The 24,816-nt window shown below is 35.4% G+C and overlaps 1 protein-coding gene across 9 annotated transcripts in view; it reads left to right on the top strand.

Annotated features, from left to right (window-relative positions):
- Positions 1 to 24,816, top strand: part of ST7 (suppression of tumorigenicity 7) — a 243,900-nt gene that overhangs the window by 65,067 nt on the left and 154,017 nt on the right. The gene's annotated exons all lie outside the window — the stretch shown is intronic.

Here is a 24,816-nt window from a genome sequence, read left to right as displayed (position 1 = left end):
ATCTGCTTGCTGTCATGGTTTCATTGGTTTAGAGTTCATATCGCTTTGCCTTAGGTCATTAACGGCCTTTGTGTTTTGGCTCTAATTACAAAGGAATTGGTCTCAGAGAAGGGACTCCCCCTTAACTGGGTTATTCATCCTTAAGTCCAGGGATGTCACTGTGGTCAAAACCAGGCCTTCAGGAGGGAGGGAGGGACACAGGAACCAGGCAGCCTCCCTAGAATGTGTTAATTGATGGGATCAGGTCTGTCACTGATCTATTGTTGTAGGTTCTATAATGGTCCTTAAACCCTAAAATAAATAATGGGGGGGGGGATCTGAGATGATAGTGTTTATTTGAAAAGAAACGAGGGTTTATGAATGCATTTTTTTATCTAAAAGAATAAAAGGTAGCATTATAACCCCTTCCTCTATATTTTTATAAAAACATAGGCATAGACATTTTATGTGGATTAAAAAAAGAATAAGAAATATGCTTTATTTTTGAAAAATTTTTTTAATACAATGGATTCAATTTCGATATGCTGGCTAGCGTCACAATCCAGCAGCCTCATAGCTGTCTTAAAACTTATTCAATGAAATTGCTTTGGTGCAGAGCAGGCCCTGCACAATGGGCTGAGCTGGATGGTACTTGTAGACAGCTAAAATTGGTATTTATAAAATGATAACCGGCCTAAGTAATTTAAGGATTATTTAATGTTGGATGTAGAATAATATAACTTGTCAATGCAGTTGTATAGGCTCTGCCGAATATTTGGTTATTATCCATAAGCAGAGGTGACAGTTAAGAATTTCTATAGAGACTCAACTTGCTGGCCTAGAACATTAAAAAATTGGCAAGACACTGTCTTTGAGAGGAGTAGGGGGCTAGGCATAAATTTAAGCAACACATTTCTCATATATATAATTTGACCATTTCTGATCTCAGGTGGTTAGTGTTTGTCACAGCTGGTGATTATTCCAGAATATTAGTATTTCAAAGGCGCTAATAATCCCCATTTTTTTTTTGTTTCTTGATTGGCTTTTTTTCAGGGTTGATTATTTTTGCTGTTTCGCATGGTAGCTTTCTATTTCTGAAATTAACCACATTGCCTAATCAAGATCAAGATACATTAATAATGAGATGCAGCGTCCTGTTCAGCACGTGTCAATATTATTTTCTATTAATTTAAAAATTTTTTGAATTCACTTAATGGTACATTGGAATTATTGTTGTTGGGGCTAACCTTCTAAGTTCTAGTTGGGCTAATGAATTACCAGAGACAGATTAACAGGAGGAAATTTAATTTTAATACATGTGCATGGGGACTTCACATAAGCATGAAAATTTCAAAGACAGTAGAGGTGAAATTGGGTACATAAGACATTTGAACAGGATCTTAGATTTCAAAACTGAGAATGGATGATTTACAGGTAATTGAAGAAAGGCAGAACACACATGGCAGGTAAATTTTTGATATGCAACCCAGAAACAATGAGACACGAGGTACTCTAGTAAACAAGCCCCTGTTTGATGCCCACCCCCCATCCACTATATCAATTCAAATTAATCTGCCAACATACTAAGATTTCCTTACTGGAGGTGGTCTTTTCCTCCAAATCTCTTAGGCAGGAAAAGGAGAGTGTCAAATGTTCTTTCTGAGTCTTTTGTTTCTTATTACTCGGCTTAAAAATCAGTATCCCAAAGGCTAAACTTTTGGTCCCCTTCATTGTCATCACAGAAATAGAAACAGATTATTAGAGGCAAAGACTTTACAGTTTCATTTCAGTCATGGAATTTTGTTTATGTAGGAACCTAGGTATGGACAGAAATATTTATCTACTAAAGAAAAATCAGTCTTATTTGTGTAGCCGAAAGTGGAAGCTGAAACTCAGGGTGGGTATCTCTGGGTTCTTGGACTAAGGATTCTAGTCTGGCCAGTTTTACCAAGCAGACATAGCCTTTTTTGATCATCAAACATGATCTTTTGATAATATCACCCATGTGATATGTGTTGTGTTTGAAAACTGCTGGTTGGTTGCCTTTTGTCTACATAGCTGCTAGATTACTGAATAGAGTACCATTCAGAAAATAGAACACTTATACAAGTTTTTGGCATTTTTTTGACTTTACTGAGTATTAAATTTCCTGTTTGTCACTAGAAGGCCGTAGATTGATTTGTACTGTCAGAGGCTAAGTTTTGAGATTGGATTGTCTTCTTTACATATGGAGATGCCTTAAACCTGTACTCAGAATTAAGAAAGTGTATTTTCTTTATTTCTTGAGCATAGTTTTGTAGGCCTTTAATTTCCACCTTTTAAAGGCTATTATATAGGCTGAAACTATCTATATTTAGAATATTCAGTAAAAATAGTCTCATTTGAACCTCTAATTAGTTCAAAAGGGATCTTCCAAACCACCTGGGATATTCTTACTAAAGTTTTATAGTAAATACTCGTTTAACTATATATTCTGGGTACAGTGCTGTGCTACATCCTAGAAAGGTCAGTTTTTTTCTAACATATTGATTTCATGATTCTTACCCTTGATTCTGGTTACAGCACTTTACTTCTGTTGGATACTTATACTTTTTAAGTTGAGGTGTGGTTTATATATAGTAAAATGCATAAGTCAACGTGCATAGCTCAGCAAATTTTTACCTCTACCCAGGAACCACAACCCAGATACTCATGGAACCACTACCCAGATAAAGATACAGAACATTACTGTTGTTCCAGGAAGTTCACTTGTGGTACCATTCCCAGTTACTCCTCATCAAAAGTATTCACTTTTCTGAGTTCTGTGGATAGAGCCATGTATAAATGGCTCTTTAAAATTTTTTTTTTCTTTCTTCCTTGCTCATTGCCTGTAAGAGAAGGAAATGCCAATGTCTTCATTTTCAAATACTGGATTGATTAAGTTGACTTTATGTTTCAGACCTTGGAGGTCAGGAATTTGCAGTAGTCTGGGTATCACATTATAACATGTTCTGCTTCACTGAAATAGTATCGCTTGACTTAAATACCAAAAAGTCCCTCCCTGCCACCACCCCTACCACACAGCCTTGAAAATGACCAAAAAAGTTTACCTGGAAGAGTAGACCCTTATACCTTCAAGTTGAAGACTTACATAGTTATGGCAACAGAATTAATAAATGCTCTGACATTGTTTTAGTGAATATCTTTTGATATCGTTATAGTGACTATCTCCAGCAGTGCTAGTCTCATTTCTTCTTGACTTAAGAGAATCTGAATCTAATCGCTGTCTAGTTTGTTTTAGCTCACTTTGAAAGAGGAGTGTTCTGTGTTGTGTATAGATTCATCATTAAAAAGCAGCAAGAGTGACTTCTATAGCTATGTTACCATTGTGATGTATTTCACTGAGTTTTTCCTTTACTGAAATTTCCCATGTCTAAAAATGTGAGTAGTATGTTTGCTCGTTATATGCTTACAAGAAATGAAATTTTAGTTTCTGTGGTGAGAATAATTTAGTTTTAAGAAGAAAGTACTATCAATAAAGTTTTGTTGGGGGGAGTGGTCACTAAAATGCATATTTTTAAATCGATAAATTGAATTACACAAAAATTTAAAAAGTTTTATTCTTAAAATTTTATAAAGGAAGAGACAAATTTAATCTTTTGTGGAGTAAGAAAAACTGTTTTTGCTTTGTTGCCATTTGGTTACATTCTTTCTGATAACGCTAGTTATTCTCCGAAGAGTAAATATTTCAAGTATGATGAACAGTTATTCAATTAGTGTTTATCCTGTTCAGTCCTCCTCTTTCTCCCCTCCCCTGTTTAATTTTTCAGGGCTCAAGGGTACCATTTAAGATGCGCTGTGCTGGGAATATTAATGTGCCTTGTAAAGCACCTGCTTTATTAGTCCAGTGAAAAGAACAACACATCACCTTTTGAGAAACAGGATGCCCCTGGGACAAATAGTCATTTAATCTTTCCCCCAAACTTTTGTGATAGTAATAATAAAAAGAATAGCTAATACATCTGTGGAAGGGAAAAAGAAATCACCAAAGTACCAGCAAAATGGTAATGTTTAGTGAGCTGAGGGGTGAAGGGGATTGGTGGACACATGTGTTAGGTTGTCCGTTCTCTTCATTTCTGGTGTGGCTGGCCCACAGGTATTCCTCGCCATTCTCTGGATGCGTACGTCACCGTGGGTAGGTAACCAGATGCTGAAAAGGATTTGGGTACTTGTGACATCCCATGTGATTTGTCTTTGATGGGTACCAAAAGGTCAGCTGTTGCCTTTTATTTTCATTACTAATGAGTGTATTAAGTTAAAATGAATAGCTTTCAGTTTTAGTAGTGAGTGTGGTGCCATGTTTCTAAGAACAACAGAATTATCTCAAATTTTGAGCCATTATGTGGGAGGTAGTCAAATAAATATGCTCTAGCGATATTAGTTCATCAAGAAATTTAATAAATAAACGGGCATCTCTTTTATAGAGAAGCAAATGAGTCACGCTCTCTGTGTGCATTTTAGGGCCATTCTTGACAACCAGTCATAATATAAGATTAACCTTGGTTCTGTTGGTGTAATTTCGGTAAATTGGTTGAGATATTAATAGTAACTATGGTCATTCAAAAATGACTATTCACAACTGGGTAACATTTCAATACAAGCCCTAATACTTATTAAATGTATCAGTTATTTGCTTAGTATGTTTTTGCTTAGTATGTTTGGCATTTTAGTACTATATTTTGTTTCACCCTTTATTAGTTTTTTTATATGAAACTAAGTAATTTAGGAAAACAGCCATTTTTTTCCTTATAACTTTAATCTGGCTGGTAGTATTTGGCTGTGTTGGATTTTAAATGCTTTCATGTTACTTAAAGCAAAAATACAAATACTTAAGTCTATACACAAAAATCACAAAAGTTTCCCTCTTAGTCTATACTCAGAGCACTGAATGTAAAAAAATTGCATGACTTTAAATAAATAAAATATCACATATTGCTAAAGTCACAAATATTGAAAAATTATATGTCATAGAGATTTACATGGGATGTGGTCATACAGGAGCCTGGGAAGCTAAAGCTCATATAACATTTTCAACTTGTCTTAGTGTATCATCTTTACTCTCCTTCTGGCAATGTAAATTATTATGTGAAGTTTCCTTTTGGGTTTCTTGCCTATTAATAGTTGACATCGTAATCTTTAATATCAAGAGAATATTTTAAAATAAGATAAGAGATTTTTTTCTTCTAGATATTTATATACTTATTTGGTAGTCTAGAAATAGAATAAAAATACTAGTGGTTAATTTTAAATTCTCCGATTACTTATTTTCACTTGAGTATTAATTTCCCTCATTGTCAGTCTGTAGTTTGTTCAGCAGAAAGTACACATGAGTTTTCAGTGATCTGTTGTTTTCATTGTTACAATGGAGCAGATTCATATCCTGTCTAAACTGTGGGGAGTCTTTGGAAAAAAGTTACCATATATGGAAACTTTCCCCATAGAATCCCATGGAGTTACACAGGATGTGAATAGGATTTATTGTTGTTATGGGTTCTGAGTCAGAAAAGTCACTGATAATGTGCATTTTTAACATTAATAATAGTCAATGCAATAAATTATGGTCAAATACTATTACTTTTAATATGAGACCATATGGAATGTAAGGATATGAAATATATGGTCATTTTTTAAATTGGTTTTAGAAGAGTATTACTATCTTATATTTTTTCTAATAAGTATAAAGCATTTATAAGCATACTTATTAATGTTTTTAATTAGAAAACAAGTATGTTTTGAATTATTTAAAAGTCCTGTAGTGTAGTCACATTTACTGTTCTAGAATAATAACTTGTGATATTGTCTCTATAGAGATTTTACTTGTGTTAATAATGGATTCAAATAATTGTGAACTGAAAGACAGAGATACAGTTTAATACATATTGTAGAAATGGCAGCAACCACATGCCAGGTGCTGTGATTAAGTGCAGAGACTCTGGTACTCAATTTCCTGGATTCAAATCATGGCTCTACCATATTCTACCAACTAAGCTCTTCTTGCCCAAGTTGTTGCTTATCCAGTGAACTCTTGGCATTAGGGGAATATGTCTTTTTTGGCCAGCATATCTGTACCAGGGTGGGGATTTTCAAGGGTTATCTGTGACTGGTAGACCCCAGCAGTGGGAAAGATTAGCTAACAAAAGGAAAATATCACTTGCTAAAACTGGGTAGAAATTCCATCATGGAGATCTTTTAAGGGACATAGTAGGAGATCTGCAGGGAGGAGACTGCATGAAACTAGGTGAAATAGGCCAGGATTGGTAAGTACCCAGTGTATTTCTCACCACTAGTCACCTCTGTGGCAGGCATCACTGATTGGTCACAGCACTCTTGTAGGATTGGCTTAAGCCACTAAAGGTTGGAACGTTTTCCACTTAAAACACTTTATTTGTGCAAGTGTTTCCCATAATAGTCTCATAAACATATATTAAAATAAATTATTGAATTAAGAAAAAAATTAGGAATCTTAAGTGTTTCAGTAATATCTGTTAAGGTATGAAACACAGTATTCTGTGTTACATTATGGTTCTCAGTAATGTCAATGGTTAATAATTCAAGACACCACTGATCTCTTTTGAATGAAATTGATACCAATTGATGATATATCCCTAGAGTGTAGCAGGGTACCTAACATATACTAAACAGTCATTCTTTAAAATTTGAATGTGCTGTCGCTTAAGGTAGTATGATGTGTGGGCTTTATAGGGGGTTAATACTGAGTTTAATTAAATTTTATAGTCTAAGGAATTTATCACACATAACTGGTACATATCAGAAACATGTCAGTGAATAACTCTTACCTGTCACCCTATGTTTGGAGCAGGAGCAAGTGACACAAATGAGATAGCATATGGACTTTTATTACTAAGTCCATGTGTGTTAGAGGTAAAGTGCTGTATACTGATACTGTGCTATATACTGATAACTTGACTACATCTCATCTAAGCTCACTTATTTTTTAAAGATATCTTTACAGCATGAAAACTGAGAATTATTTCTTTACCAATTCTGATGTAATTTCAGGAATTGAAAAAACTATTTTCCATTTCTCTGTAAGAATTCCAGACTGTTAGGATTCAGGCTTATTAGCATATTTTGGCAGAATATGAGCCTGATTGGAATGCATATGGATTAGAAAGTCATGGTGATTCTATTAGAGTATTATTTACCACTGACTTCATAATTTGCTACTTCTAGAATACCTAGGATTAGTGGGAGACTTTGGTTCAGGTTTGGCCTGGTGATACACATGGATAGTCCAAGGCCAGGCTTCACTCAGAAGTCTGGAATTTCTCATCTGATTCATTCCTAGTTTTACTTTAGTATAATGATGTTTCAGTTGTCTATTACTATATAACAATCCACCTCAAAACATAGAGGCTTAAAATAAGCATTTATTATTATATTTCCCAGTTCTGTGGTTTGACTGGACACACTGGTGGTTCTCATGTAGGGTCTTTAATGCGGTTGCAGTCAGAGGACTGTTGGGGCTGCAGCCATCCCAAGGCTCACCTTGGCTGGAGGGCCAGGGTAGCTCTTTCACATGGATATCAGTTGAGGCCGACTGTTGAGTCTCAGCTGGGCTTGTAGGCAGGAATGGCTGTATTTGGCTACTCCATGAGGTTCAAGTTTCTCATAGTATGGTGCTTGGTTCTCAGAGGAAGCATGCTAGGGCAGGCGTTACAGGAACTTTACAAGAGACCTAGGGGAAAGCTGTGAAGTTTCTTATGACCTAGTCCTAGAAGCCTCAGAAGTCACTTCCACCATATTATATGGGCCAAGCAAATTAGTAAGACAAGCCTAGATTCAAAGGGAATAGAATTAGACTCCTTTTGATGAGGGGGTGGCAAGGTCACATTGCAGAAGAACAAGTGGGGTAACAAATACTCTATGGGCCATCTTTGAAAAATACAATTTGCCATAAGTAGTGTCTGGACTCTGCTTCATTAAGTTGGTTCTGTGGGGATTCTCTAAATCAGAGGTCTGCAAACTTTTTCTATAAAGGACCAGATAGTGAATATTTTAGACCTGTGGACTGTACAGTCACTTTTGCAACTACCTGACTCTGCCATCGTAGCACAAAAGCAGCCATAGACAAATGACTGTGGCTATGTTACAATAAAACTTTATTTATGGACATGGAAATTTCATGTAATTTTCACATATCAAAAAATGTTATTTTTCCTCAACCATTTCAAAATGCAAAAAAAAAAAAAATTCTTAAATGAAGGGTCATAACAAAACCAGGTGGCAGGCAGGCTTTGGCTCATGGGCCTGTAGTTTGCCGCCCTCTGCTCTTAATATTTGATTTCAATTTCATTTTTAGTTGCTAAGAAACTAAAACAAAGAACGTCAGATACCTTTACATATTGAAAATGACAAATTTTGATCTATTGAGTACTACTGATATATGAACTTATGTTCTCAGTGGTTGACTTTTATATTAAACGTTATAAATTTGAACTTTTAAATGTATCTGTGCTTTACATATTGGGCTCTTGCATAATATTTTGTTTGAAAAAGGTTTGTGTTAAAATGAGTAAAATTTTTTAAAAAAGCAAATTCCTAGGACATTTGAAGGCTTTAATTCTAGTTTGTTCTCAGAATAACACTACATGACAAAAGTAAAACAGGATATGGAGACCTGTTTGATTTAATTTCACAGATATTTTTTGAATGCAGAGTAGTTGCATGTGACAAGACATAAGAAATTTAAAGTTCAAGTGAATGAATATGGGAGTGTGGCAGTGAGAAAAAACAGAAAGGGTAATAATAGTAAAACTATGTTTCTCATTTTGTTAAAGCAGTATAGATGAGATTATTTTTGACACCAGTGCCCATGATTCAAAGAAAAAATTGGCTTTCATTGGAATTAGTGTTGTATAATGTGCAAAATATATCAAGGGAAATCAATTTTTTCTTTAAATAATTTTATTAAAGAATGATTTACATATGATAAAATATATCCATTTGAAATGTACAGTTTGATGAATTTTGTCAAATGTATACATATGTGTAACCATTATTATTACATTCAAGATACATATTTCTGTCATCCCCTGAAAGTTCCCTTGTGTTACTTTTACAGTCATTCTCCATGTCTCTAGAATTTCATATAAATGGGATTATTTCAATTGACTTCTTTTGTTCAGTGTAATGTTTTCTGCCATGTTGTTGTTTAGATTTGGAGGACTTGTTTGAACTTGTGAAAAGTCTTAAATAGCTTGAAAAATGAGACTTCACTAAACAAATATTCCCATGAAGAGGTCTTTTGGGGTTATATTTTAACAAATAGATAAGAATGGTTTGTAACCAGAACACTTAAAATTATGTTCATGTAAAATGCCGTTGAAACATTTGCTCTCTCAACAAGTTGAACTAATTCTTTCTTCCTCTTGTTTGTTATATCTTAAGAAATCACTTTATTATATTTTAGAAGTAACTTCACTCCAGTTATTGCCTAAATATTCACATTTCTTTAATTAGAAAGATCTGAATTTATCAATTTTTATATTTAGAAATAGGATTCCCCCTTCTTACAAAACTGGTTCTATAGTCCTGTTAGACTAACCTTTTAAAAAATCTAATAAATCTATGGATTTATGATTTCTAGAGATTTGAAGCCAACTGCTCTCAAAAATTAGATTTGGGATGACACTTGTTGCCTTTAAAAATTAAATTGAACTTCAATTGATTTTATTTTTTAAAGAACTTTTTCTAATTATTTGACATTAGTTGTGATAATTTCTAGTCTACAAACTACATAAAGCCAATTTTGATAGATTTAACTGACCTGAAAGTGTACATTATGTATATGTGTTACAAATATGAATCTGTAAACATTTATCTAATGGCTAAGGTAGCTAACATCAAATCTTCCATCTTTGTTTTAGGTGGCTTAAAAATGGTAATTCTATAATGACTCCTAGTTAACTGGTATAGTCCTGAAAACTATAGGGATGGGTATATGTAATGGATTATGAGTTCATCTGTACTGACTTTGTAACCTTTTTTCAGAGTTAGCTCCAGGTAGCCCAACTTTGTTATTTTTGGTGTAAGTATGTAGCACAATGGTTCAGAAGTTTGGCTTTGAGACAGGCAGACAAGGAGGCCTAGTTTTATTATGTTGCCTTGGGCATCTTAGCCTCAGTTTGTTCATGTGTAAACTGGGGATATTAATAACCTCATGGAGTTGTTGCAATACTGAAAGGAAATGGGTAGGTAAGGTGGCAAGCCCTTAATGACACATGATAAAAAATGAATAGTTTATTTTTAAAGTTTTCCATACCAGAAACACTATACATTATATGTATATTTGATATACAATAAAGTATAATTGAGGATAGAAATGGCAGCAGAAACACATATGAGTTGAAAAGAATGAGAAAAACTTATTAAATTTGATTCCTGCCTTCTGGCAGCCTACACTCTAAAGGGACAAGATGAATGAATTATAATTCATGCAGATATACTTTATTTACATTGATATTGATTGGTATAAATGTTTTTATGCAGATACATTTACATATGATCAGTCCTCTTCTTGCTTCTCTTTACATCCATATTCTTTTCACTGTTGGTATTATTCTCCTGGGTTTCTATAATAGTCATTCTAACTTGTCTTCCTAGCTCCCCTTCCTCCATACCTAGATCATTCTATAAGAGAATTTTTTGCCTTAAAAAAATTGAGATATAACTAACATACAATAAAATGCATGGATAGTAAGTGTTCAATTTTTTGAGTTTTAACAATTGTACAGACTGATGGATGTACCATCCAATTAATATGCTGGAGTGTTTCTATCAATTAGAAAGTTCCATTGTGCCCTTTCCAGTTTTCCTCCTCGCTAGGCAATGACTTTCTGATTTTTATAATTGAAAAGTAGTTTTGCCTTGGACTTAATGTATATGGAATTATACAGCTTGTATTTTTTTTGATGTCATCTACCTTGCTGTTTAATGCCTACCACCTGTCTAAAACACTCAGTGACTTTTTATTGCTTTTTTTCTCATTTATTTAATTATTTTTTTTATTAAAGTATAGTTGACATACAAGATCTTCATTGTTTTTTGAACTAAGTATAAATTTTTTCTCCAGGTGTTCAAAACTGGACACTATGGTATGAACTTTCCTCTTCCAGCTTAACTCCCACTACTACTACTCTGTATGTATTACTTGCTTTTTCCTGAGTGCCTTTTCTCAAGTGAACGCCTATTTCGATCTATCCCTATTTTCAACTATTTAAATATTAACCAGTCTTTTACTCTTGAAATTCATCTCAGATACCATTTACTCCATGAATTTTCCTGGTTCTCCTAATGTGATTCTCAACTCTTTTTTTTTAACCTTCAGCCCATAGTATCATCATAGACAGCTCTTTTACAAACAGAACAGTTATTCTGAACTCCTTTCCAACATCCTTCCTTTGTCCCCAACACTTCAATCACTGCCCCCTACCAAAAAGCATCCCACATTTTGAATACCCCATTGCCCTTTATAATGGATTGTGCACAGTTCCTGGCTTGCATGCTCTAGAGTTTACTTTCTGGGCTCGAATCCTCATTCTACCAGCTGTGTGGCTTTGAGTAGATTAATTAACTTCTCTGTATCTCATTTTCTTCCTCTTTAAGATGGCTTACATGTAGTACTATGTCATGGGGCTTCTGTGAGTTTTAAATGACATAAAATGCTTATTACCTGGTAGAGGATTACTGAATATTATCTATTTTTATTCAGTGTTATTATATTAGAGTCTTTTAGGTTATTGCCTTACCTTTCCAATTGCATTGCAGTTTTTGTAGGACTTGGGTTTACTCATTTTAGTGCCTACCAAACTAAATATTAAATGTAATTTATCCTTTTAATAGTTTTCTATGTGAAAGTCTATGATGTTTTGAGACAGTTACTTAAAGCAAAGCCTTAGTGGTTATGGAGTTTTCTGCTTACTTCACCCAACACCTGTACTTAATTAATCTGATCTCTCAGGGCGTCTTGCTTATTGAAGTAAATACAATAATGACATTAAGGAAAATGTGAATGAAATTCATACCTTTGTAGTGGTACCATATTTAACTTATCTCGAGCCTGATATTTAAGGAGAACCTTTCAAGTACTAATAATCATTCCCTAATTTATCTAGTTTATATGTTTGCATTTTTGTTTGATTTTCTTAAAGTCATGCATGCCTGTAATTTCTTAACATTTTATGATACTTTGATGTAGATGCTGCAGCATGTTTTGCATTGTTTAAATGGATTAAGTGGCATTTTCTCCTCTAAGGAATTTGTTAAACTCTTCTTGATTCTTAATTAGGATAGACAAAATCATCATGATTAAAGGAGGGATAATAGGGAAAGAAAAGAGCTATGAGTTTGCTATTTAATTTTGTTTCTTTTAGGTTTTATACTAGCATGTATCAGATTTTTTTTTGGCGGTGCAAAGGTAAACTGACGGCAGCATCGCTACTCTTATCCAGTATTTGTGCATATTTGAAAGACTTTTACTGTGGTGTTACAACTTGCCTAGTTTCCTTTCTTAACCAAGCAAAGACATTATGTACTTATTTGATTCCACGGTGAGGATTGGAGAGTTGAAATTTTTTTAGATATAAAATACCCAGGTCCCTGAATCCTTCAGTCATCATCTGCTGAGTTATCACCAGCTTCACACCTGACTGTTGTCCTTTTGTTTTTAATATTAAATTGACCTTTTCCAGGCTCTCTTGTTGAGGAAGTGGGAGTCTGCACAACACCAGCTGTGTGTGGTGTCAGAATGGAACAATAATTTAGGGTTGCTGAGTGTGCCTCACCTTTGTTTCCTGAAATTGTGCATTGATTTCTTTTGTCAGTAGACTATTTCAAAGGCATCGAAGCAATGTTTTCTATTTTTAGTTTTTTTTAGTGGGGGTAGATTTCTTTTAAAAGCAAATAATTCAACTGCAAATTCAAATTTTATTCAGTATGTCTAATTTGCTGGAAGGAAACACATATATAGTAGAAATTTTAACAGTCAGTTTCAACTGTCAGACCTTTTCACAGAAACTTGATTATTTATCGAATATTATTTTTTAAGCTTTTTCATTCATAATAAAGGAATATATTCATTCTAACTACTTTTGCCAGCATGAGAACAGGTTTTTCATGAATATTTTCAGGATTTTCTCTACCTGATATTTTTAAGTAGATAAAACTGAATTATGTTTATGGAGTTAATCCCCCCCCCCCTTTTTTGACTTTGAATATAGTACGGTCATTTGTAGCTTCAAAAAGTAAAATTAGTCCTGTTTTTTTTTTTTTCTGAGTTAATTCTTTGTAGAATAGACAATTTCAAAGAATAGATTAGTTCAAGATCTAATTTGAATCAATATTTTCTGCTATCTAATATGAACAACTAGATGATTGGGAATTCTTGAGAAGCATGGAAAGAAGTATAAAGCTTTTGCTTATTTCACACGTTGGTCTGGAGATTTCTTAGGATATTAGCACTTTAAGCCTGAGATACTGGTTTTCTTTTTCTGACCTGAACTGCGTTTGTGGAGGTCCCAGGCTGACAACTAAAATAGTTGCTTGCTGTTTAATAAATCACTCTGGGAATTGTTTATTACTGTTTGGGAAGCTTATTCCATGCACCAGGACTTGAATTTCCTGTGTTTTATTAGAGCTCCTCACTTCTGAAGCACTGAAGTTTTTGTTTTACCTGTCACGCAGTTGAGCCACCTCTGTAAGAGTGAACAGTTCTTTGCAGCAATGAAGTCACTATTATCAGTGATTGGATGTCAGCCCAAATAGTGCAGCCCATTTTATCATTTGTGTTGTGGGGGCTCCAAAATTGCATCTGGAATAAGGGAGAGCATGACATGTATCATGAATCATTAGACTGGATAGGAAATTACTCAGTATTTTACTCACTTAGGTGACTGGACTTTTATTTGTTTATTTATTTTTGCTTTTGAAAACTGATAGCAGAAGGAAGGGTAAGTACCAGCTGTGCTAGGTTTTATACTTTTAGTTTCCTTCCCAGCCACTGTGAAAATGAGACATGATCATTTAAACTGCCTTTTTATAGAACTCTGTCCAACATAGAAAGGAAGCATTTAGGTGACAATTATGTCTTTCCCTGGAGCAATGATATATCATATGCTTTAGGATTTGGCTGCTTATTTTGTATTTTGAAATGGCTGCATAATAAAATGTCATACATTTGGTAGAAAAATCCCAATTGCTTGAATCTCCCAATCCAATCTTAGTTTAAAATTCTTTGCTAGGTGTAGGAGCAGGCATAATAATAGTGTCAAAAGTTTTTTGTTTTTTGTTTTCTTTGCTGTTGTTAGTCACTTAGCCTAAAGGCCCGTTACACTCTTACAAAATCTAGCAGGTCACTTCACAATATGTTTAGTCCTTCTAACCAGATTTAAAAGCTGTTGGTTGGACCTGTCATTCTGGCTGTAGGAATGCTGGCCATGCAAAGAGAGTGATCGGCTTTGCCCTGAACAGCTGCTGTGGAAGAAGCCTCGTTGGCAGCCAGAGCAATTGCCTGTGCCATGTTTTGTGAGGCAGCCTTCCCCCCTAAGTGTTTTATGCTGGTGATTAGAAGAATTTGGCATTTGAGAACAAGGTCCTGTGACTTTATATTTTGTATGAACAGACATGGCATTGCGTTTTTATGTTATGCCCTTAACATAACATAAAAATGTTAAATATTAAGTCCTGCCACAAAAGCTTCCGGAAGAGAGCCAATTTCAAGTTGAAAAGGCAGAGATTTTATGATGCTATTTAAGCTGAGCAAGGCACTCAAATGTAATAGATTAGAATAAGGTGAAAAACAGGCAAGCCTGTGGAAACAGGCTGATCCGAAAAGGTTGAATGCAGCCTCGGACTATCACCAATCGCATTGATCAGGCCTGAGTTACAAATAGGTCTTTTTTTTTTTTTTCTTCCCAGAATCGAAATAATTGTGTGCTGTGATCTTTTCAAATTTTCCCATTGGAGATGGAGAGAATGTTTTTTTCAGTTGTCATGAAACTATTGAAATTATTTACTACATGTTTAGCACATTGTGTTGCATTTATTAAAGATTTTAAAAATTATTCTTATGTTCCCAAAGGGAGTTCACTGCCAGCCTGTGCTTCCGAATGTGTGAGGGAGGGATCAGATGAGACTTTTAGTTATATGACGAATAGCATAATCTTGAATTTCTTGAAATTATTTCCAGATAATGTTGAATCCAATATCTGATATTATGGTTTAGCTTATTACTTTCAATATTAAGCTGTCTAGTTCATGGTAAATGGACGCTTTGGAAAATAATTTGTTGCAGTAAGCTTCTGGGGATGTTAGTGTTAGTCTATAATGGACCAAGAGCAACTCCAGACTGTAGTGAAATAGTGTTTAAGATACTTGTGCTCAATGTGTGGAGAGGTGAAGGGAATATTTTTTGATAAAATTCTTAGTGCTCTGTGTTTTTTAGGGGTAGGGGATGATGAGTGGGGAGGAGGCTAGCCTTTCTGTCACTACAGCCTTAAATGAAAAATATCTGATGATAGATGCTAGGTGTTGAAAAGGTAGTCTAATGTGACACCTTTTAAAAGAGATAATTATAGGTAGATCTAATGGGATAACTTTTTAAAGGATAATTTTCTGTAATTTATTTGGAGTCCTCTTCATTGCTAAGGATCATTCCTAAGCTAATTGTGAGAGTCCCAGTATGCTAACTAAGGGGGACCACAGCAGCAATGGCAGGGTTAGGCAGTTCCCACAGCTGGGAAGATCCCTGTGTTAACTCTGCACATTAGTTTTGGTCTTTCTTATAGGTAAGCTTTTCCCCCAGTGAATATTGATTGATACCTAATGACATTTTTATATCTCAAGGCTACTGTGAGAGCTATTTTTAAAAGGTGAAATTATTTTGATTCTTTTGGTCTACATCTAAAATAGCATATTGCTTCCTTAACTCACCAGAATTTATTTTCTTTGTAGAAACTTTAAATAATAAAAATAATGAAAAGAGAGAGGGCAAAGGAATAGAAGGTTCTCTGCTTTGGAGCCAGACAGATTTGGGGTCTAATGCTGGTTCTGCCTTTTTTGGGGTTAATGATTGTTGGTAATTTTATAATCTTTCGATTGAGGATAACACCCAGCCATGCTGAAAGGGTTAATGACATAGTATATGTAAATGGCTTAAAACAGTGCTCCACATAAAGTAAGTATGGAATATGTAGTTATACAAGTATAAGTATTAATAAACAAATGTTTTGGACACTTGCAGGACAATGTACTGAAGTATTTACACTATATAAAGATGTGTGTGAGTATGTGTTTGTGTATACAAAATCTAGAACATCTCTAGCCCTTTCTTAAAAGTAGAGTGTCTTAATAAATGGCAATAAATGGGAGATTTTATGATTATTAGTAATATTCCAAATCCTCCCAATCGGAGATAACTACTCTTAATCTGTCTTGACATACAATAGTCTTTGAGTGATATGTATAAAAGTATGTCATTTTATAGATACTACTTTGCAATTTGATTTTTAAAAATTTAACAATAACATGAATATTTTGCTATAATGCCGAATTTAACAGCTACAGAGTATTTTGCTGTAGGTTGAAACATTATTAACTAATTCTTTACTAATATTTAACCTTTTTTTTCTCCTATATAAAGATGTGGTAAACGTTATTGTGGTTGTCTTTGCACATAGCCATGCCTTTTTTCTTTAGATTAAATTCCTAGAAATAGAATTGGAGAAGGCATACCAAAGTTTGTAATACCTGATTTCTAGTACCAGATTACCCTAAAAATTTGCACTTCTCTGGTATATATTTTAAGATATCTTTGTGTAAACCCAGAAGTCGTAAGGTCCTGGGAGAATGCTCATAGTTTTAGTTTTTTAAATTTATGTTTTTATGTAACAGAAACAAGGCTGAAATTAATCCCTCCTGCCCACTCTGGACCTGAGCACCTTAGGGATAGTTGGGACCTTTGGTTAGCTGATGAGTCTGGCTTGAGCTCAGTTTGGGCCAGTTGGCCTACCTCTTTGTAGTCACAGACCTCACTGCCTGGCCTGGTCAACATCTTGCAAATCTTGGATACAGTAGTCCCAAATAATATGTTATGGGAACTAGAATTGTCCAAGAAGGTTCATCAATAACATCCCTGCATGTGAAAAACAATTCATTATAAAAAATTCAAACACTGTCAGCTGGTGAGTAACTGCATATTTACTCTGTGCATCGTAAATTCCCTCCCTGTGTGACACGTTTAAACTGAGCAGGTTGCTTCATAATATGTCTCTAGGGAATGGTCCTAGGTAAACTCTACTTTAAAAATTGGAGTCTTAATTGCTGATTTAGTTCATTTCTTTACTAAGAGTAGCCGGCTTATGCTTCACAGGATGAGAGCAAGCGAAAGGTAGCAGTAGGAGCCTGAGACAGAGGAAGATCTTTTTTTTTTTTTTTTTTTTTTTTGGCCTTTTAAAATGTCAGATTTATTAAGGTAATTTACATATAATAAAGTACAATTGGATGAGTTTTGACAAATGCAGAGTCTTGAAACCATTACCAGCCTAGATGTACCTGGGCCTGGGTGTACCTGTTTTTTATCACTGAGGAATGTTGATAGGTATCAGTTCCTTTTGGGAAACTATTATTAGTAGGAGAGGTGGCTAATATATTTAGATTTTCATATTCGTATTTAATATAGTCTATGCAATAATATGATTGCCAAAAGGATCTAAAATTAACTCTGAATTAATCCAGTGCCTTGAAAAATACTTTTCTCTAGTTTCATTGCATTGAACTTGGTTTTTGGAAATACACACACACACCCCATCAAACCTATTATTCACTTTTCTTTTTGCCTCTCTTCTTCCTGCCTCTCTCTACTACCTACCTACCCCTTCCCCTTTCTCTGGAATGAGTCAGTTACCTTCAGTATAAGACACCTTTTGGAATATTCAAGGATTTGTCTGGGGAACAGTGTTCAGGAGCTGTAGCTGCCTTGTTGTGTGAAGGCTCTGGACATGAGCAAGAAAGCCTGGTGATGTGTGTGCAAGTGTGTTACTCGATTTCCAGTTAAGGGCTTAGAAATGCATCATCCTGAAATGCAGGATTGAATTTTTACTGCATATTAATTTTTTTTTTCTACATTGAGAATGAATGTAATTTTTGTAGGTGAGCAGGCAGATTGGTTTTTTGTTGCGAATTCTGTTGCTGGAGTGTTCTGCTTTTCTCTTCCAGTGAAGCCTAGAGATGTTTATGTGCCAAGGATTCATGTTACAGTCACTAAATTAGCCAGAGCTGTAAGACAGTGGTATGAATACTTCTAAAGACTTAATATTTGCAAAGTATGAAAGTCACAAAGCTATTGCTACTGGGAGAATTTGATTAACTGGAATGTTCCTCTTTTTCATACATTTCCCTATATGTGGTTTCTGATTGTATTATTACTGTGTATTCATATATATCTTCTTTTAAAAAGATTACTGTCTTTTCATACATAAAAGCTCCTTCTGTCTGTATGTGTTTCATTTTCTCCTGAAATAGCCATATAGGCAATTTTAGCAAAGTACATTTTGCCTTAAAAATAAGAAAGTCCTTTCACCTAAATTGCATGTCCATATCATGGTAGGCAGAATAATGGCCTCCAAAGATATCTGCATCCTAATATCTGTAACCTGTGGACATGTTACATTAAATGGTAGTGGAAAACTAAGGTATCAGATGGAATTAAGGTGGCTAATGAGCTGACTTTAAAATACAGAGATTATCCTGACTTTTCTAAGTGGGCCCACTGTAATCACCACGGTCCCTAAATGTGGAAGTGGGAGCAGAAGAAGAGGCCAAAGTAATATGTGACAAGAACTCCACCTTCTGTTGGTAGCTTTGAAACAGAGGAAGAGGGCCACGAGACAAGGAGCGTGGGTAGCCATATGTAACCTTCCAGAAGTATTCTTACGTAATAAAAGCATGTATAGTTTTCCTCTTTTTATTTTACACAAATGGGAGCTTTTTGTCCAGTACTTTTATGTTGAGGGTTTTGTTTTTGTTTTTGTTTTTTAAATCAAGTGTTGAAAAGAAATATTGAGACCATTGATTAGATTGATTGCATTATTTTTTAAAAATAGCCTCATAGTATTCTTTTGTATGACAACTACAATTTATTAGTCCTCTATTGATGAACTATTAGGTTGTTTGTGTATAGTTTGGCTCTTGTAAGTTGGCAACTATAACAAAATAACATAGACTGGTTAGCTTATGAATGATAGAAATTTATTTCTCACAGTCTGGTGGTTCAGAAGTCCAAGGTTCAAGGTATTGGCATCCTTTGGTTCTGATGAGGGCCCACTTCCTAGTTCATAGACTCTGTTTTTTTTGCTCCATCTTAACATGGCAAGAGGGCAAGATCGCTCTTTCCAGTCTCTTATAAAGCCACTAATCCCATTCATGAGGGCTCTCTTGACCTAATCACTTCCTGGAGGCCTTGCCTTTAAATACCATCATCTTGGTGGTTAGGATCTAAGATAGGAATTTTGTGGGGACACAAAACATTCAGTCTTTTGCTAAGTATATTTGCAGCATAAATCCCTAAAACTTGTGTGCTGGGTAAGTTCTTAAATTTAAAGTTTTCACGCTTATTGCCAAATTACTCTCCAAAGAGGCCGTCTAATCTGTACTCTGTTTTATAGCCTCTGTCTGGGCTAGATCGTATTTTGATTCTCAGTCACAATGAAGTGGAAAGTGCAAGACACTAAGAGTCAGTGATCAGACAGAATATCACTTGTCACTCTCTTTATTTCCTATTATATACAATGCTAAACATTGTTTTCCGATGGCCAAGATGATCTGGGTCTTAGAGCCAGTGTGGTTCCTTTGGCAGTGTTGAGAATAGGACAGCAGTTGGAGTGCCCGTGTCCTGCAACCTAGTTTCTATGGGACGACAGTGCAACTCTAACACAGGGTGGGGAGGTGGTGTGACATTTAACCTTGTCTTTTCCCTTATTTGGGATACTGATAGACATAGAGACACAATATTTATCTAGTGCACATGACTCCTGCATATAGTTTTTCTGTTTTGGAATTATATAGCCTGTCTCTAGAAGGGGCACAAGACTTTGTCATACCTTAATTTTTCAATGACAGATAAGATGTTTATCTCATGAGCAGGAAAAATCAGGTAGCATTTTCAGAGGTCATGAACATGGAGTGAAGGACATTTTCCTTCAGGAGTCTTCCATAGACCTTATTGGCAATAATGAATGAAAATACCTGCTTACCTCCCTTTCACCAATGTTGTGGATGAACAAACTTTAAAAAATGACAGTTCTACCATTTCCTACTTCTGTGATCTTAGGAAGATTACATAATTTTCTTACCTATAAAATGAGGATAATAGTATATAGGAAGCATGATAATTTTTTACTATTATTACTATCTTTGTCAATCTGATGGTTGAAAATAATATTTCATATACTGTCTTTACCTAATTATGAATGAGGTTGACTTTGTTAAATGTTTATAAAAATTTGGTTTTATTGATGTATAATTGTTTAATTTATATTAAGAAGGTTAATATTTCGTTTGCCATATATTTTACAAATAATTTTTTTCATTTTATCATTTCGTCTTTTGTCTTTATTTAAGGTATTCTCTCATACAAATGTTTTTAATATTTATATGGTCAAATTTATAAATTTTTTTGTTCATGTCTTTTGTGTCTTGCCTAGAAAGGCCTTCCCGTCTCCAGGGTTAAAAAATATATATTAAAATCTCCATATTTCCTTCTAGGACTTTTATACTTTTCTTCTTTACTTTTGAATCTTATATCTACTAATGGATTTTCCCCCCTTTTCAAAGAAAAATCATGCAATTAAATATGAGATTTGGCATAATATATAGTGTCTTTCTGTTAAATATGTAATATATTTTAGCAGAGTGGTACCATTCAGTATATATTTTTTCATGAATATTGGGAGTTAATAATTTTTTCCTACTTTTAACCTTTTGAGTATAACTGTTAAGGGGCGGGATAAGTAATGTTTTGCAGCACACAAATGAAGTCACCTTTTTCTTTTGGAATTATCATAGCAATTCATAAAGAATTAGATATTCAAGGACGAGTTATTATTGAAGCATCACAAAATACATGCTATTAACAATCAATCTTTGGAACACCTTGCTATTATCTTGCTCTACTGTATTCTCATGTCTGATTATGGTAATTTGAGTCCAGAAAATATATTCAGTCTTAGTAGTTTTTTATTTTGCCTTGCGCTTCCCAGCAGGGGAATAAAGATGAATTATTTATGGTTTTTATAGTCTTCCATTTGTTGTTTGAAATTGGCGTTGATAAAAATAGCGACTAATGCAGCAAGCATTGATGCACATCACTGGGTATTTGAGACTATTCCTTTTTAATGTTTCCATTGTGTCCTAACAAAATTCCATTCTATATGAAGAAATCATGTGTTTGAGACAAGTTCAATTTTTAGATCAAGAAATCTTTTCTTGATTAAACATATATTACTTCTGTGGTAACTGCTTTGGATTCCCAGATCAAGAGGACCTCTCAGGAGGCTGGGAGTTTCCTGTATTCAATTGCTTTTAGGCAATGAAGGGTTGTCATGAGTGGGGTCTAAAGGGAGCCTGACCTCATGTCCCCAGATGATGAAGTGATTGTCTACACTGTCATAATACATAAATGTTGCTATTCAGTGAAATCTCTCAGAATATTCTATAAATGTTATCTCAGTTCTTCAGATTTTAAAACTAGTGCTATTATTTTTTAAGTCCAAACTTGTTAAATAACAACACCATGACATCTTTGTGAGATAGCAAATATTATTCCTGTTCTTAATTGGTGGAGATTCCAGTTGAGTGAGTATTAGTGCCTCCTTCACCCGAGGATGAAGATGCCAGTCTGTGTTTCTGAACTTTCTAGCCAGTTTTCCTTAATTACATTTACAATTCTCAGGGGCTGCCTTTCTCAGGGTCAAAGAGGTTTTGAGAGAAAACACACTCCTTTCAGTGATGGCAGCAACTCCGACGAAAATAATTTATAATACTCTACCTCTTGGACCACCCTTGCCTTTATTTAAGTGTCACCATATGTTATTCTTTCACAGTACACAGCTGTGGGATGGGTGCAAAATGCCTTCCTTTTCCCTTCTCTCTCAGATGTCTTCTGGGTTCATTAAGAAAGCAAAGTGGATTGTTGCAGTTTTGATCTGTGTTTCTGATTGGACTTTTTCAGGGAAGGCATTAGCAAGCATGAAGGAGGTGGGAGAAAGGGAAAGAGGAAAAGAGGAACCTTGTCTAACAAAACAAATCGGATAACTTCACTCATTTGCTGAAAAACCTGATAAGCCCATTACCATTTGAAAACTTGACACCTACCAAGAGGAAATGAACTCAGAAAAGCTTTAAAGAAGCTGGTCTTAGGTGACACAGTGCCAAGAATCAAATCTGGAACTCTACGACTTTGATGTTTGTTTATTCATCTATTTCTTATATTTCTAAATACCATTTATATGCACATATCTCCTGAATGTGTATCTCTAGGTCTCTAAATCCAATATGGATTTCTGTAGACTTTAATCTCATCCAGACCTCTCTTCTGAGTTCCAAACCTGTTCATCCAGGGCTTGGTCAGCATCTCCACATGAATGGCTCATGAATATGTGAAACTCAGCACAGCACCAATGCCTGATTTCTCAGGGCCTCCTCCACCTCCTACTCACTCAATTCACTTCTTAGACTATGACTGTTCCATCCTTCTCATTGCTCAGGGCACAAATTTCTGGAAGTCATTGATGACTCCACAATGTACTCTGTCAAAAAACCTTGTTGGCTTTACTTTCAAACTGTACCTGCTATTACCTCCTTGATCCAAGATGCCATTTTCAGCCTGGATTACTGCAAAAGTTTCCTGACTGGCAGCCCCACTTTTGCCCTTGCTTCCTAGTGAATGTAGTCTAAACACATTAACTAGAGAGAGCCTTTGGAAACTTCAGTCAGATCGCTCACTCTTCTGCGCAAACGTTCAAAAATAGCTTTCCTTCACCCTCAGAGTTGAATGCCAGGGTCTGGCCCGTGACCATTTTGACCTACCTTTTGTTACGTTTCCTCTTGTGGCCCACTCTACCACAGAGGCCTTCTTGCTATTCCTTTAACATACCAGGCACAGAACTGCCTCTGGGTCTTTGCACTTCATGTTCCTCCTTCTTGGAATGCTCTCCCTCCAGATATCTGCTTGGCTCACTGCCTCGTTTCCTTCACGTCTTTGGGCAATTGATAGCTTCTCAGTGAGGCTTGACCCTGACCTCTGCACTTGCTGACACACCCCCTTCTCCCTGGACCCTGTTTAAGTATTCCTCATTCCACTTATCACCTTCTAATAGATTACAAAGTTTATTTTTTAATGTGTGTTCTCTATCTCCCCCACCTTGACTCTCCCACCCCCAGTTGAAAGCTCCGTAAGAGCAGGGATTTTTGTTGTGGTGGTTTTCTTGGTTTGTTTTGTATGCCTAGCAAACAAAACAAAGCCCGGCACGATGTTAGTGACCAATGAAATTTGTGAGATGAAAAAATTTCTTCACGAACATGTAGCAAGCTCTGCTAAGAGTGAGGGAATACAGGGGCCATCCTTGGTTCTCAAGCTTTTAATTGGTTCCACAATTTTAGTCCTGTTAACTTTTAGTTAAAGGATAATCAGGATCTAGAAAAGTTGTAACTCCCGGTGGTGAAAGGAACCAGCATTTGTTCAACAGTTGCTTTGTATCAGTTGTTTCATACAGATAGATAGAACGCATTCATTTACACCTTACAACAACCCTACGAGGGATATTACTTGTGTTTTGTAGGAAACTGGTCCAGAGATATATTATCTACCCTACTATAAAAACCAGCTACCCAGCAAGTGACATAAAGAAGAGTCAAAGCCCCGTCTGCCTGTGCCTGTGCTTTTCCCACTCTGCACACTGCCTCTCTAATAGCTCCCCATCACCCATGGGGTGAGCCCCATTTCTTAAGCATGGCATGTAAGACATTTTCAGTCTGCATGCAACCTGTCTGATAAGCCTTAGTTTTCTTCTAGGGCACTGCCAGCTCCAGCTTCACTTTAAAGTCTTGTTTTTTTTTTTTTTTTTTTTACCTAAGAGGACATATGCTGGTAGTTTTATACTTCTGCAAAGTGTTTCTCCATTAACAGAAACACTTTCTTCCCTTTTTTTTTTTTGGTCTGAGGAATCTCTGCTTGTTCTTAGGATCCCAGCTCATGAGTTATTTCCTCCATGAAGCCTTTTTTTTGGCTTCTCTTGTGGAGGTAGTTAATTACTGCACACTGCTCCCCAGAATTCCATGTATCAGCTGGTGATTGCCTATCATTTCTACTATGTTTTCGTTAGCCCCCCAGGAATGGAGCTTTTTTCTATTCTTTGTTTTACCGATATGTAGGACAGGGCTTGGAATATACCGTATACTAAGTAAATGTTTTTCTTCAGTTACTTAATAGAGATATGAGCTATAATTGGTAATAGAAACACCTAGAGATTTTGCATTTAAAAACAGAAGAATCACAGTTATAATCTGAGAAAAGTCTAGTACACATCTCAGAAACGCTCTGCAGCTGAAGCTCTCATTCACATGTTCATAAGGTAGCTATTAAGTATGTAGACTTCAGCGTCCAGCCCTGACTCCTACTTCAGGCTCAACCATGCCAAGTTATTTTTCTCTCTGAACTTCCATGATCTACGAAATGGGGAGTAATATTGGTGCATACTTAAGTGTTACTGTGGGAGGTATGAT

Source organism: Rousettus aegyptiacus, unplaced genomic scaffold, assembly GCF_014176215.1.
Source record: "Rousettus aegyptiacus isolate mRouAeg1 unplaced genomic scaffold, mRouAeg1.p scaffold_m13_p_13, whole genome shotgun sequence".
Lineage (NCBI taxonomy): Eukaryota > Metazoa > Chordata > Mammalia > Chiroptera > Pteropodidae > Rousettus > Rousettus aegyptiacus.
This window is presented reverse-complemented; position numbering and strand designations above follow the sequence as displayed.